We start from the raw sequence: 17,998 nt of genomic DNA on the forward strand, positions 1-17,998 counted from the left end.
GGTTACCTGTGCAACAATATTATACATATACATACAATATTATACATATTAACAATATTATAAAATCGGAGAAAGACTGTTACAATTTGCAAGCAGATCTCGATAGATTATACATATACTGCTCAAATAATAAACTACATCTAAATCAAGATAAATGTCACATAATAACATATACAAGAAAGAAAAAACCAGTTTCCTTTACCTACAATTTTGATGGTAAAGCTCTGAGTAGAGTGTCCGAGATGAGAGATTTGGGTGTAAATTTGGATAGCCAGCTGTTGTTTGATTCACACGTTAACAAAATTACTTCTAAAGCCTACAGAATGTTGGGTTTTATGTTTCGTCAAGGCAAAAATTTCAAAAAGGCCAAGACGCTGATTTTATTGTATAATTCACTTGTTCGATCGCAGCTAGAATATGCATCAACCGTTTGGAGTCCACAATACGCCAAGTATATTGACGCTGTAGAGAGAATTCAAAATAAATTTATTAGATGGTTAAAATTTAAATTTAAGAACCATAAATTTGAAAATATTGTATCTCTGGCAAAGCGAAGGGAACATAGAGATCAAATTTATTTATACAAAATTATTAATAATTTAATAGATTCCCCATACCTGGTTAGTCAGATTGCGTTTAGGTGCCCAGTTGCAAGATTGCGTTCAAATAGAATTTTTTCTATTCCCAATGCAGCCACCAATTACGCCAGAAATAGATTTATTGTACGAGCATGTTTAAACTATGATGGATTTTATGGTGATATAGATATATTTTCTAGTAAGGTAAATGCCTTTATCAATGCTGTAAAACAATGTAGCTGAAATGATTAAAACATGTAATAGATAGATATATAATGAATGCTTAGATATAGAGGGATTGTTTACAGAGGTTTCTTTTTGTACCTATTAATTTAATTCTTGGGCCTAACAGTATAACTTAATATAATTTATAGACTAGTTCACCGCAATTTGCAACGAAATATAATATATGTTAGATACATCGGTGGAAACTGCTTTGGCTTAATGTGTTTAATTATAAGTTTATATCTTTAAGTATCTATTGTGTAAGCTGTTTGTTTCCTTAATAAAGAAAAATAAATAAATAAATAAATATTACTCCAATAACCATGTCTGTGAATAACTAAATATATATATAATAAATATACATAACATCATAACAGCATCACGCCTGTATCTCCGAAGGGTTAGGCAGGAGTATATAGTATAGTAATCCCATGTAATAGGGAGTGAGCCTATAGCCATTCATCATCAACAGCCTATATACGTCCCACTGCTGGGCACAGGCCTCCCCTCAATCAACCGGAGGGGGTATGGAGCATACTCCAACACGCTGCTCCAATGCGGATTGGTGGAGGTGTTTTTACGGCTAATAGCCGGGACCAACGGCTTAACGTGCCCTCCGAAGCACGGAATCATCTTACTTTTTCGGACAATCAGGTGCTTCAAGCCTGAAAAGTCCTTACCAAACAAAGGACAGTCTCACAAAGTGATTTCGACAATGTCCCCATCGGGAATCGAACCCGGACCTCCAGATCGTGAGCCTAACGCTCTAACTACTAGACCACGGAGGCTGCTATAGCCATTACCCGCGCACAAATCCTGATAAACACGTGACATCAATTACCTACCTATGAAGTAGAATTTAGTGGTCTAGACCCAGAACCGAGATTCAAACCCGTGACTACAATGAAAGTCACTACGCGTTCTCCAAATAGTGCTATTCACTTAAATATACATTTTGAATATGAACATTTTAAACCTATTCAAATAGTAAAGTATATTGAATATATTGCCAAATGACGTAGATTCAAAAGTGTTAAATTATTCTGATTTTCAGACATCAAATATATAGAAATGAGATATATATATAACCTACTGTGTGTGTGTATGTGTATGCATCTGAATACATACACAATAATCACAATAGGTCACGCCTATATTAAAATGTATATAATACGTACCTATATATCGAAGTGTAGTGCAGTGTATAATAAGTATAATGTGGCATGTATTTTGAATAGAATCTCCAAAAATCCTTTTATCGAATGTCAGGAAATTTCAAAAGAATACTTGTTTATGAAATGTTGTTTAGGGTTAGTTGGCGAAACCTCGCGTGTTGTTTGTTCCGGGGTCGGATAACTCGAGTTTAATATCCCGGGCCCGCTCCGCCCCGCTTTGTGCAGTTGACAGCTTGTCACATTGTAATATTAACACTATAGAAATAAATGCAAACATAATTTCATGCGTTTAAATTGCTGTCTGTGTATCATTACTGCTTGATTGCAGAAATACCTAACAGGAACTTTAGAAAATTAATTTTAAGCATGCTATGGACCGACAGGAAGAATTCAAAATAGGCATAAAATGAAAAAAGTTTTAAGCATGGCATTAGTAATAAAAAGTGAAATAGATACCTACCTACTAAAGCTTTGGAAGATATTATTCATAAAAGTTTTAGATACCTAAGAAAGTTTTAAAAAAACAGCTGAATACATTCTGATTTATTATGGAAGATGAGGTTTCGTTTGTTCGTAAAGAACAAGTTTAATCTAAGAATAGTTGTGAATCCCCGGAGTTGTACAACTTAGGTTCCAGAAATTAAATTTTAAACAGGTGACTGCAGCTCGTGTAAGTTTGGCTCCTTGCACGACAGATTAAAAAGAAAGTGCTCATCGCCTACATAGCAGGTGGAACACAAAGAAAATGATGCATAAGTGATTCATGAGAGTTAGTCATCGATGAATCAAACTTATAAGTTGACAGTAGCTGATATAACTATTGAAGTGCTATCTCGAACAATATTTACGAGCACATCAACGTTTTATCTTGCTTTATTCGATACAAGGATGTCGATACAAAATCTCGATGCGTTCCACTCGAGATAATTATTATAAAGAGCCAATACTCGGAAGGCGTAAGATGTTTTATCTCGCACTTGAACGCCTATAATCATATTAAGCTTACCCTATAAACGACACGCTGCACAAAGAACGAACAAGATAAGAGGCACTTCACTCAGATTTCAGCGCTATCGACACAGTTGTAAGGTTCATAAATAGTTAAAGAATTTCTGACGTCGAGAAAGGGCTCTCTCGGATAAAAGGAACAAAGTAGTGATCAGTTACCGAAGGTTGTTTCCGGCGCGCTCTTGTTGCTCTGTCCGAGTAACACAATATTCTTCGCGATGAATTTCTTTTTATAGATGACTTATGATACTTGCCTTTTTGATCCCAAATCAAAAGAAGTATTATGTATCAATATAATAATAATATCTGTACCTATTGCTTTCCTGGGTTATGCTCGGTCCAATAATTGCGGGACAGTATTTTACTACAACAATTTATTCGTATGTACTCGTAATTCAATTTGAAAGGCTTTCCTTAAATTTATTCTAAGATTTCAATTCTTTTTCTTAAGCAATATTATTCTTTTTACAGATTCGTAAATACCCGGAGACATAATTTCTTAATTGCTTACATAATTTAGTAAAAAACATGAATTATTAAAGAGTCCAACAATACCGTTTGTATTTCTAAGTCGTCGGGAATTAGGTTTATTTTGGAATAATTCCACAAGCGCAGCAATTGCCTCAATGATATAATTTCATTGTCGTGAGGCTGGATGAGCCGGACAATTGTCGGTGGATAAAATAAGAAGCCCAGATCTGCCGTCTGATAAGCAAAGTTAAGAATAGGCAGATTAAGATCTCGCTTGTTCAGTCGCCTTTTAGTATCTTAATTAGCCTTAAATCGTCTCTTTCATGGGCTGAGCGAGTCACTCTTATCGCGCTACTAATACAGAGACATTCCATTATCGTTACTGCCTTCATTGTATTCGTTTTGTAATCAGTTAGTTTTTATCTGAGATATTTTTTTCAATATATCGCGTTAAAACGCCCGGGAGTTCGGAAAAACCGATTCGTTTAAAAATGCATTTTGAGAAATAAGCTGGTATTTGTGTGCAGATAATGGCGGCACTCGCTCCCTGTTGTCGCGAGAAACTGTTGAGAGATTGTAACGGAGGATCGTGTGAATTCCAGTGTGTAACACACGGTACCACGACTAACTGCTGAGGAAAATAACATTTACTCGTAGTGCGATGTAACCATCTTATAAAAAACCATAATTTATTTTGCTTCACAAGTTTTCTCACGTTTCGTTATCTCCCAAAATTGAGTTACCTATTTATTTTTTTTAGGTTAACGTCGTGTCTTATAGGGAAGTAAAGGAATTGGCCTTTGATAGACTGGAATGGAAAATGCTACACCGACAAGAGCGTGGCTCTTAAATTGATGATGATGATATTATATTTTTTTAAATTTCTTACTAATTGGGCAACTTTATTTTGAGCAATTTGCATTACTTAATCATATGAGATAATAAAAAATAATGACACAATGACCGCTGACAAATCCACTCTCTACTAAATCTAATCCAAACATCCGACAAATGTGAAAAGTAAAGTAACTTGCCTCGGTGGGTACCGCAGCAAGAGTGACTTGTTTACTTAGTATAGTAACAAAACTTGTTCAGAGCGTGAGAGGCGGATGCTACATTCGTTGCAATAAACTACACAGACTACACACACCAGACAACACACCCAGCAAGTTCAATATACGTCACACGACAACGCGGAGTCACTTACTGACTCCGCTGCGGAGTATTTGGCAACCATCTTGGTGCAAGGAAGAATATTCCGAATTAATTCTGAGATTTAAGCTCTGTTTCTTTCGTCCTTCACCAAAAATTCATAAGTGAGTACATGAGTTGAAAATATTTAAAATACAAGTAAGTAAGTTATAAGTACTTTACTTAAATAAAGAGATAATTTTTAAACGTAATTCATTATATTCGAGAGTACTATAGCACGTTTGAAGTGTATTTACCAAGACAGATCTATGAACCTACTTCCCTTTAAGAATAAGTGGCAGCCTCGTATCCGCACACCTTCCTCCATCTCGTTACGGGTAATAAAAACACCATGCCCCTCCAACTTTATCATAATTCCAGCAAATCTATTACCCTCCCGAGAGTCGGGCGGAGGAGGTCGACCATTTTTGCAACTAAGCGTAACGAGGACAAGCACGATCGCCGAATCAATTTAACAAACTTAAAATGCAGGGCTTCAGGACCGACGTCACAAACCAAAAGCAGTCTTAGCCGGAGGCGAATGAGTCGATATTGAATCCAATGAAGCTAACTTCCAATTTGTCAGTTGTCTACTGTAAACGTGAAGGCGAGGATGAATGGTGAGACTGATTTTATGAAAAATTTCGACATCTACCGTTTTACGCTTTTGTACCTACAATGTATATGTACGTACGTATAATGTACGAGTAGGTACGGTGTCGCTGCGTTGTTCCCGTAATGGGCAATAAAGAGAGCAATAACAATGTTCAATAAGCGATATTGTTCCGCCGAATGTTCAATTTTAAATCATTACGAGGATCAAGTAGCTGTTATAGGGGTGGAATAATAAATTATTTATTGAATAGGCACACCTTTTTAAGTTAAAAAACAATTTATTGTAGTCGTATGCACATCTACGCGAAAACTTAACCTAATTTTATTTAAAATCGATATGACAAAGCGAAATTATTTTTTGTATCTGCAAATTCTGGGATAAGATGAGACTCACTGCCGATGACGTCAATCCTGTGTTACATGTCATGATGGTGATCACATGACGTCATATAGGGCTGGCAACAGCAAGATATTGCCTGTGCAATACAATAATCCTTTGACTTACTACATCCGTTGTGCGTTATTTTGTTCCTACTTCTTCTGCTCTAGAAATTTATTATGCATGAATAAGACGCGAAGAAAGAAGATAATAAAAAAAAGGCAAGTCTACCGTAGCGGAGCGTAATTGCTAAAGGAGAGATATTAGATGTACTTGCTACGCTCTGCCACGTCGGAAACCAACGACAATACAACCAAAGACACAATAATGTTTGATTTTTCGCATTAAGAATTAATTCTACCGTGCCGTGGTAGCTCTGTTGGTAGAACGCTTGCCTCTCACTTTGAGGTCGCAGGTTCGAATCCAGCACAGGCCTACACCAATGATTGTCGAATTTGTTAACGAATTCATGTTTGGATCATAAATGATTATCACGTGCTCAGCGGTGAAGAAAAACATCGTGAGGAAACCCACATTCCCGAGAAATGCATTTTCGGAGCTATGTGACCTAACCTGTATTGGGCTGGTTTTGCCTTCGCGGGTTGGAAGATCAGACAGGCAGTCGCTTCTGTAAAAAACCGGACCTGTCCAATCTTCAGGTTAGGTAAGTGGACGCCGTGAAAAACGGAACAATACGGGACAATGAGAATAAGGGAAAGTAAAGGGGTAAAAAGCGAAGCGGTGCGTTCTCCTAAGATCTTAATGGCCTGCATGTTGAGTCGAGTTTGAGATCCCGCGTTCAAATCTCGGTGGGAACATAATATCAAGAAAATCAATTTTTAACCGACTTCAAAAAGGAGAAAATTCTCAATTGTCCGGGATCTTTTTTATTTTTCTGTTTATTTTTTTTGTTCAATACTTACCTCATTTGTAACACAGTACCTTTGTAAGACCTTCAGTCGTAAATATTGAAATTCGTTTTAGTGTTGTTTTTAATTTGGATATTGAGATTATTGGGGTCCGATAAGAAATCTGATTTCAAAGGTTTTGGTAAGAAAACGTATCATCATATATGTGAACGTAAAAATAATTTTTGCTTTTTAGTTTTTGCGTGTTTTTCTAATGAGCTTTTAAGTGTTTATTTTGTAGTCAATTACTTTTGAAGGTTTTTTTTTTTATTTATTTAGAATTTAATTTTGTGGTTCCTAGTTTGATATAAGAACATTGCAGGAATATTTAACCTTTTTGAGACATTCAGGCGTGACTTCCGACAACTATTTACTTAATAATAATCATTTGTTTGCCACTGAAAAGGGTACATAAACAACGCTAATACTCGAAAGTAGGTATGTGGATATTACATGAGCTGTGGTGAGCCACGACACTACACGAAAGAAAACTTAAGATCTTAAAATTGGACGTTTCTCATGGGTAGCGGTCGCGGTAGGTAGGTCATCATCACGACATCTTACATCTGATCTGTTTTAATTAAAGCACATAATAACGGGTTCTTACCGCGTTTAAATGGGGATATGAGACTCCCGATATTTCGACACTGTTGCAAGTGCCATGATCACCGGATGACTGATGAGATTGGAGTGGAGTAGGTAAATCCATAATTTTCTACGGGCAGACATATCTGTCTACCCTCTTTCTTTGCCGTTTGTTTATGTTTTTGATATCGGAATGTTCGGAACCATCTGAACTCGCACGAAACTCACTACGACAAACCGCACTCACTGTGTCCTCACGTTTTTTCACCACATTAGGCCGTTTCAAGCTTTTTACAACACCTACTACTGGATACCTCATATCCCCATTTAAACGCGGTAAGAACCCGTTATTATGTGCTTTAATTATGATAATGGCCCCGATTCCTGCAGACATCTCTTAATTTTACTTTAAGTTATACCTGTCATTTTCTTATCCGCCGAAAAGGAAAGGGACGGATGATTGACAGCTCTTAATTTTAGGAAGAATGAGTAAATAAATGAATAACCCGGGCGAATTTTTAGACGGTTGTTTTAGATTTGTGCTTAAAATTGACGTGTGTTCCATAAATTTTATGCTTGTCGATTACCCGTCCCTTTCCTTTTCGGCGGATAAGAAAAGGACAGATATAACTTAAAATAAAATTAGATGGTATTTACAGGAATTAGCACCAATAACCGCGTAAACTTAAAACAATCTGATCTGTTTGTCTGATAATGATGATGTATAAAACCTGTTCGCTCCGGCCAAGCAGTTAATGCCATCTGCGGCAAATTTACAACAAACCACGTCTAAAAAATACCATAGGCTCTATATTAGGGAGCTAAGTACCTGTCAGTGAAAGTCTCTGTTAAAACAAAACTGCTTTTCATGTGGATCTTGCGACGCTGTTATTCCCCCCGGAGTGAGTTCAAGAGTGCACGTATGTGATCCAGATTGTGACGTCACGTCGGCTGGAACGACTCCCCGGGGCACCAGGGATGGCCAGTGTGGGGAATGTGCCGGGAATATGCCGTGTAGCATGATTGCAAGGAAGTAGGGGCGGTGTAATGACGCGTCTCGGGAGCCAAACAATAGCTGGTGGAAATTATTACGATGATATAGAAAATAATATATCATTTTACATTCAGTAAGTATATAAAAGGAGATAGTTACTTGTTATGTGATTTATAACTGCAATAAGGAATTAAGAAATTCACCGTAGAATTGTAATTCGCTATGGACAATATTATCAAATCAAATCAATTAAAATACACTTTATTGCACAGAACTACGTCAAAAGCAGCTCAATTATCGAAAGCATAGCAAAGCATAACATCACGCCTGTATCCCCGAAGGGATAGGCAGATGTGTATTACTATCCTAGGGATACACACCCACTCCTCGCCAGCCCTTGTAATAGGCGGCGAGCCTATTCCCATTAACGACGCGCAAATCCTGAAAACCACGTGATATCAATTATCTATGATCTAAACATGAATTCGGACTCACAAAGTCGAATTCAGTAGTTTAGAACCCGAATCGGATTTCGACCTGCAAATATTATCGATTCAAAGGAAGTAGGAGTAGTACTAACATTAAATAACCATAGCAATCCAGACCATAGAGAACTTGTTGAGCATGGCAATTGTAGGCAGGTATGTTGTATCACGAGTTGCCAACTACTTCGGTGACAGAAAACTCCATAAACGAGTACCGAATCTGTACAACATGCTGCCGGTCGACATACGTCAGGAGTGCAATATAAATAAATTTAGTAAATCTTTATTTAATATCTTATGCAAAAGATCTCTTAGCTGTAAGTTTACTGTAATTATTTAAAACATTAAACGAACTTTACTCAGACATACAAACCGAGGAATTGGTTTTGTGTGATTTTTATTGTACCAATATTTTTTTGTATTCTTATGAAAACATACATTTATATAAACATTTTATTTACTTACTTACTTACTAGGTCGACCTTTCGGCCAAATAGTTAATGGCATTTGCGACAAGCCTACAAATACAAATTCAAATTCAGAAATATCTTTATTCAGTACTAACATAGTTACACTTTGAATCGTCATTTTTTACATAACGAACGTCTCACCCGCCTATAACTACTGCAGCTTCTCACAACCTGTGAGAAAAGAAGTTGCAAGAAAAACTTCGGCACAGGGCCCTAGACGTTCTTTAAAAAAAAAGAAGTCATGTCAAAAAAACTAGCTCGACGTACCGAGTGTCTTAAATATTGTCGCCTTTTCAACCCGCGCTCGTGTCAAGCGAACTATTCATCCTTGTAACTCCAACTCATATCGACATTCAAAAACTTATTTACGGACACTTTAGCAAAGTGCAGCGCACTGTTGAATTCGGCAAGAGAATAGAAAAGTTACCACACCTGCCGTCTCACGGGCCTGTGACACAAAGAGCCAACTTCAATACATTCCAAACTTCGACGTTTGACTTTTACAAACCACTGTAAGTTTGTCGCGATTCTATTCGGCTGCGAAAAGTTTTTGGCAGATAGAAGTGAGTATGAAACGGCCTATTGATATAAATGGAACAGGAGTGGAACTGAAGCGGGACATTTGCACGTGTCACTTTGTTATACTGTTGTGTAGATGTGAGTAAAAAAGTATAAAATAGGTAAATAAATTGCCGTGTGTAGCATTTTTCATTCCAGTCTATCAAAGGCCAATTCCTTGACTTCCCTATAAGACACGACGTTAACCTTTTCATTAATCTGTTCCATGTAAGCTCTTCTTGGTCTTCCCCTTCCTCTCTTTCCTTCTAGCTTTCCTTCTATGATGTTTTTAAATTGTAAAACATTTTACTTGTAAAAGACCTCTTCTATGTGTCATACATAAAAAATATTATAATATTACGTATGTCATCTAATTTTAATTAGCTTATTTCATCCCACTGCTGGGCAAAGGCCTTCCCTCGATTATTCTACGCTTCTCGACTCTATGAAATCTCCGACCAATCTCTCCGATAATGGCTGAGGTCATCGGAAATATAATATAAAAATATAATTATATTTATATGTAAACATAACATGCAGTGAAATGGTATTAGAAAGGCCGTTATTTGGAAATTGGAACTCGATTTTTTACGTATAGTCTAATTATAATTAGACTTACAAATATGAATGACACTACGAAGTACTTCAGCTATCCAGCCACTTCCACTCCACTAGCCCCCAGCCACTCCACTACGAGACCCCCCACACTAGCGTCTTTCGAGCGTCGTCGTCGTGCCAGCGTCCGCGGAACGTCCTCGCGACGTCGACGCCGCGGCGACGCGACGCCAGCGCTGGCCGGCGGCCGAACGCCCAGCGTGCGCTGCGCTAGCGTCGCGTAACCGCGGCTCCTGTCGCGTACAATCAGTGTGAAAATGGATTCCGACGAAGAAACACTGCTGTTGATATTACTGATCCAAAAATTACGCAAACGAAAAAGGAAACATCGTCGTCAACATTGGGAACATCCTCTGTGTAGTGCTAGAGTTCAGGAAAGCGATTATTTCGTATTGTATTGTCAACATATAAAAAATAATAAAAAACACTTTTATGATTATTTACGGATGCCAAAACGAATATTTGACGAACTATTACAATTGATACAGAACGATATAAAATATCAAGATACCCATTTGAGGATTTCTGCGTCACCTGAAGAGAGGCTTATTATTACATTGAGGTAAGTAAAAACGCAATCTTTAAATCACGAAAAAAAAAATTGTTTTTATTTAGAAAACTTACAACAAACTAAATCACAGATTGATTAATAGAATTACAAATCAAAATACAAATCAAATCAAATAGAATTACAAATCAAATCAATTGCGTTGTGCATTGTACTTGTTCGCAAAAAACGTTGAACTGACGCCGCGGCTACGCGACGCCAGCGCCGCGCACGCTCGGCGTTCAGCAGCCGGCCAGCGCTGGCGTCGCGTCGCCGCGGCGTCGACGTCGCGTGGACGTTCCGCGGACGCTGGCACGACGACGACGCTCGAAAGACGCTAGTGTGGGGGGTCTCTACCTTGCTACACTGTTCACATAGTTTCCAAAGACATGAAATGTGAAAATTCAATTTCTTATCACGAGAGGAAGTAAAACTGTAGCCTCACACAAAGCGCCACACAAGTACCCTCGTCAACCGGTGGTCAGCCAACTGGAAAATTAAATTCTCATTTCATTCCATTTCTTGTGAACATCTTTCTAATGGATACGTCTGACGAACATACTCATTGTCAGACATAGTCATTGGTATAATCATTGGTAAATATTCATTGTAAAGTATCTTCCTTCACGCCATTAGTTATGAGGGTAGGTAGGTGAAACAATTTTGGCACGTTAAACCGCTACGCGGGTCAGTGGTGGTTATGTGAGCCATGTCTGTCAACCTTCAGCAGCTAAGTAAGCACCACTAGAATCTAGCACTAGAATTGGTTGGTAAGATCGGTCATCAACCTTACAACCCAGATGAAAGAATTTGATATTAGGTTTTGCAAATGTACTTTGGGTTTGTTAAATATAATTACTTACAAAAATTTTCTTCAATTTAGAATTTCAACTAACATTAATAATGTACATGTTCTAATAATAATAATAATAAGGCGTCGGGATGTGACGACCCCATCGCCCCCTGGTGAATTCATCAGCGTACCTGGTGAATTCAACAGTGCAGTCAGTCTCCGCAGGCCAGCTTGTGGCGAGCTGTTGGTGAGTGACGACATCACAAGTTTTCAAAGTAATCAAAAGTAAAGTCAACTTTATCTATACTATGATAGTAATTACAATTCCATACATAAGTAACTTACAATTCTGACAGCGAAAAATCCTGATGTGTTTTCTGCTAAGACGAATATTAGATTGTGAATCTCAGTCGAGCTCGGGTCACGAGATAAGGCAAGCGATGCTAATAAAAGTATATTTATCGTCTATGGCGTCTCATTACGACCTTCGCCTTGCTCAGTTAGTTTAATTGGGCAATGATCAACTGCACCGTGTAGCTATTTTCCTATTAATATATATTAGTATCAGACTACAATCACTCCTGATGGTAAGTGAAAATGTGGTCTAAGGTTATATGTTAACGAGACTGTTTCTACCCGGGCCGGTGCCGGTTAAGCTTGTTCACGAGACGGAGTCATTAACAAGCCCCCTTAGTGTTCCATACATAACTGACGACCGGACGTAGACACGATTTAAAACCGTAGCCCTCGTGGAAAACTATTTCTTAACAAGAGTCCTAAGGTGGTACTCACAAGCTTACATTTTGAAGATTCCAAGGTTGACAGAACACGTTATATGTGATTTAAATAGGATCCGTATTTTTACCGACTTCAACATAGGAGATACTCAATTCGACCGTATATATAGAGGTATATATTTTATTATTTTATGTGCCATTATAGAGCCGGCAGAACGGAGCCCCTCATGTGACCTACTAAATAAAAAAAATATTTCCGTTACCTGGATTATACGCAGAATTACTCCAGATCGGCGAATCCTTTCACCAGAATACCGGATTAATGAAAACATAGAGAAAAGGAGTTTTTTACACCTATTTCAGTAAATAAAGATGTAGTAGGCAGTATTTGTGTGAAAATTAAATACATAATTATGTTTTTATATTGTTTTCACTTAAGTTTCATATGTCTAATCATATTATTGTTTATATTATTGAAAGTTTCACGACGCACTGGCGCTTCTGCACTGTAAAATCGTGAAATGTAAATAATCAATAATATCCATAATATCCAATAAATAAATAAGAATTACAAGAAAAATATTTAGAGGTATATTTGTTAGTAATTGACATAGTCTTAAGACCCGGTTATTTCAATCTTCCTGCGACTAATATAATCAATAAACACTGACGAAAACCAAAACTCATCATCACGCGCATCAAGTTTATTATGCGATAAATTGCAACATTTGGTCTTCCGTCTGACATTTTTATTGTAACCTTTATAAGTTCGGCAAAGTTTGGTCGCGCCCTCGAGAAGTGTCATTTATGAATTTACGACACTATTATTCGTGAGCGAGCTTCCTCACGGCGCGATGCGATTCATGCGACATCTGAACAAATGATCACTTCACTATAGATTATTATCAATTGTCATCTACCCAATCTCTCAATCGTATTTTTTTTTTGCAAATTGTCAAAACGTGTCTGTGAAACATTGACTTCGTATATAAGCAAATAGACTACCAGTCACTGTAAAAAAGCGTCTGCGGAGCATCTTGTCACTAAGTGACGGCGTGTCAAGGTCGAATATAGTCGCATTGGGCGTAACCACTGTAATTTGAGGCAACGAACTTATACTATATACATAATATAATGTATACGTATTTATAACACGGATCGGACGCATTTTCAGCGTGGTTGATGCGCTAGAGTCAATTAATTCTTACAAATATAGGTATTCCTATCCATTCCACGACGCCCTTAGACGGTGTTCGCGCCCAACTGGGCACATTCAGGATTGTGGTCCTAAATTTTGTACCAGGTAAGAGCTCTCAGCGCTCCCCATTTTTACAACCAAGTAGTTAATGCCAACTGCGGCAAATCTACTACAATAAATCACATTAAAAAAATGTTTATAGTATGTCAGTTCTATGAAATAATGAGTTATTATGACGTCATCTGACTTTTCTCACATTGTAGTCTTCTGGACTTAACCTTACTGTAAAATGTATCCTAAAAACTGTATGTAATAAAAAGTAATAAAAAAATGATAAAATTTATTATTATTAAAATCGCAAATCCACGCGTTCCGATCGCGCCGTGAGGAAGATCCTTTACGTGCCCGGCATCGGCGCGAGGAAAGACAATTGAAATAGTAGTTTACGATAGTTCTAGTTTTATGTCCGCGACAGCTGTCTCTATACCCGCTCAACGGTGTCGATGAACATTTTTTCTCTGTAACTTAATTTGATTGGTAGCATGAAATATCGCAACTGGCAATGTTGCAATAGTGTCTGTTATTGTAATGTTCTTACCTTCGCTTAGAACAACTCACAAAGAGGAAAATTTGAAAAATCAAAACCTTGATGAGACCTACAGGTTCAAATCCCGTCTGACTAGTTTTTCTATTAATTATAGTATATTGTTGTTTATGTTATGTACTACGAACTTTGGCTTTAGCTAAATTGAACTATCAACTCAATTTACTAGATCCTGTTATACCTGTATAAGTAGATTAACTATTGTGTATTTGGGATTAATTTACATGCAAACTATTAAAGGAACAAATTGGTATTTCAATTACAAGGAACTTACCTTGATTGAAATTTTCTTTTGATTCGATGTGCGTTTATGTACCTATGATAACCTTCTTCTATCGTGTGGGTTGTGAAGTGAATTTCCAACCTCATCAAATCGCGGCCAAAGGCCCTAACATGGCTCATATAACTATTACTTCTTCTTCTATCGTATTTAATCCACCGATTGGTAATCCACCCCACAATTTGATGAGATTTCATCAACCCTGGTGTCAGGGTTATTACTAAGCCGCCATAGTCATGACTCATGTAACGACTAAGTACTTACATCGGTAAGTAATAACCGGGACCAACGGCTTAACGTGCCTTCTAAAGCACGGATAATCTTACTTTTTGTCAACAGGTGATCAGCCTGTAATGTCCTAACCAAACTAGAATTTATCCCCACCGGGGTATCAAACCCGGGACCTCGGGACCATGAGCCAAATGCTCAACCACTGGACCGTCGAAGCCGTTCCTTATGATAGTAAGTTAGGTAATTTCAAACCACCGGTGTGTGTAATAATAAATTTACCAGCCCCTAGCGAAATGATATGTAAATCTGCGCAATGTAAACTTATAAACTATGTGTTGTGAAAGGATTAAAGAAGCAAATCACTCCCGCCTGTAACCTGTAATATGCAGCTCTTTGTGAAGGCAATGATTAAGTTTTCATTGAGATTTGAGTAATTAGTCTCGAGTTGCAGAGAAAGTTGTTAAAGGCACTAAGCGAGACGAGACGATAAGTATTGTATGTCTTTTGAGAAGGCGGGGGACAACCTTACTTACAATTTATTTTACTTTGTGTCGTATTAAATATAGGACTATGAAGGAGAGATAGCGAAGTGTTAAATTAAATAAATTAAAATCCAGACTACTGGACCTCCCCTCAATCAACCGCAGGGTTATAGGTGTGAAATATGGAGCATACTCCACCACGCTTTTCCATTACGAGTGAAAATAAACAATATTAAATGAATAAATACTAAACAAAACTATAATTAAAACTGGAAACAAATGGCAAAGTTCTAAGTCCTATTACTTTCTGGAAATTTACATGATGGACTACTAAAAGTAAACCTTTTTCACATCACAACAAAACTGCCTCCTGAGGTCACTCATCTCTCAACGACTGTACATATTATAATAAGTGAAACTTTTATTTAACAAAACAACCTACCTAGTAACTTCTATTACTTAAATAAACAGATTCAATATCGTACTGAGATTCAATAAACACATCCGGTCAGAGTGTTTGGTTTGTTTTTGTTATTAAATTTCACTTCCACAAATTCAACCACGATTTACATTGCTTAAATGCGTTAGTTGTACTCCACTGCACAAGAAAATAAGAAGTTAATTCCCTAGTCAAATCCCATAATGTAAGTTGCTGTATAAAAATCCTCGGTATTCTCCGCACCAGCTCGAGAAGATTTTTTAACCAATCTAAATGCAATTCCAGTGTCTCGCGCGAGTGAGTTCCGAGAAAGAATAATGGAAGGAGATTATCATTCTTCTTGAAAACATCTCTAGTTGAGCTCTAGGGTTATTCATACGGGGTAATGTTTTATTTCCCGGCGGCGCGGCGGGGGCGCGGCGGGGCGCGGGCGGCGCGGGCGGACGGCAGCGGCACAGATTCGAAGATATTTCTCCAAGGATAAAACGAATCAACATTTGCCTTGCTCGGGATTGTCCCGGCGACTGCGTTTAGCAGTAAATACAACTGTCAGCAGTTTGTTGTGCTCCACTCCGTTTTGTTTACGAGTTCACCACCCATTTAGGGGTCCGTGCAATGACGACACTCAGTTTTCACGCTCTATTTGATTCAAGGGTCTTTGTAGAAAAATGATGTAAATCTTTGTGATTGTTCTTGTTTTAGCGACTTTTTTAGATTAAATTAATAATAGTAACAAAGTCTGATGTAAATATAAAAACTATAATTATCCGGTTCGCTTCGTTGTAAGAATAAACGGTCACCAGCCCTACGACACGACGTCGCAACGGAGACAACGCATCGTGTGGCGTCACTCTAGTGTTATACGGAACTCAAGGTTTCCTAGTAGACTTTTCCTCAGTTACAGGCGTTAGTAAGCCTATTGCTGCAGTAATATATCATTCGAGTCCCCGAACTAATCTCGTACAGGCTGCTCGATAGTTTATTCCCTTCAATTATGTTGCCATGAGCAATCTTACATAGTATTTACTCTTTCTGTTTTATCATAAGTTACGAGTATCTAAGTATTGCCTGGCATAGCAACTGAAGTTAGTTGTTTCGTTACTCTCGTCTGTGGCGAAGTGTAGCACGCTAAGTATTTATGTAGCTTATTCCTGTAGAGGTATCTACTTCATCATCACATCATCACCAGCCCATTAACGTCCCCACTGCTGGGGCACGGGCCTTCCCTATGGATGGATAGGGAGATCGGGCCTTAAACCACCACGCGGGCCCAGTGCGGATTGGTGGTTATTAACGACTGCTAATGCAGCCGGGACCAACGGCTTAACGTGCCTTCCGAAGCACGGAGGAGCTCGATATGAAAACTTTTCTTTTTTTTGTGGTCACCCATCCTATGACCGGCCTTTGCGAAAGTTGCTTAACTTCAACAATCGCAGACCGAGCGCGTTTTACCGCTGCGCCACCGAGCTCCTCGGTGAGCTCCTCGGGAGGTATCTACTTACTTAAGTTTTATTATGATCGCATTGGATAGACCATGTTTGTGAAATGAGATACTTCTTACGAAACTTCAAAACGAAATTACCCTATGGAATTTATGTGAAAATACTTCTGTGTGTTTTCGTCATCAATTTAAGCGGGTAAACGTTACTTTTTCGAAAATAAGTCAAAAAGGCCCAGTCAATTATTTACCATCCATTATTTATTTATCGATCTTTTTATCTATTTATCTACGTTTTACGTTTAATCTAGATATTACTATGGCCTGTACTTGACACGTCCTCACCTGTCGATGAAACGATAAAGTCACATAAAAGCCGAGTTAACAAGCATAATAAGCCATAAACGGAGAGGAAATCCTTTTACATGGGAATTCTTCCGGGATTCAAATAAAAGCAAGTCTGACCGATGCAATGACTCGGATGTAATGGGCTCGTTACTTTTATGTTTCTGCCTCATAAACCATACAACTTTCGCCACAGACACGCACACCAACGATTTATACCTACGAAAAAATAATTTTGTGTGCGGAAGGAGATTTCTGCCAGATTTTTCTCACATTTTATCAATGTTTCACTTTGACTACACTTCGGAGGCACCCATGTGACGTAACCAGTAATTGGGCTGGTTTTCCCTTCGGGTTGGAAGGTCAGACAGACAGTCACATCTGTTAAAACCGGACCTGTCAAATCTTCAGGTTAGTTATGCGGACTCTGTGAAAAACGAGATAACGGTAGATAGACAAGTAGTGTGACCGCACTTGAAGGATACTATTTTTTTATCAGTGAGATACAAGATACGTGGAATAGTTGACAGTAAATTGTTTGTTTTATAATCTTATCTCTACGCAAAATTTGTTCTAAAGTAGGTAAACATCCCAGTCTACTTGAACAAATAGATAATACATTCTCACGCTGTTCCTTACAGGGTAGG

The sequence above is a fragment of the Pectinophora gossypiella genome, chromosome 9 (genome assembly GCF_024362695.1).
Source record: "Pectinophora gossypiella chromosome 9, ilPecGoss1.1, whole genome shotgun sequence".
Classification (NCBI taxonomy): Eukaryota; Metazoa; Arthropoda; class Insecta; order Lepidoptera; family Gelechiidae; genus Pectinophora; species Pectinophora gossypiella.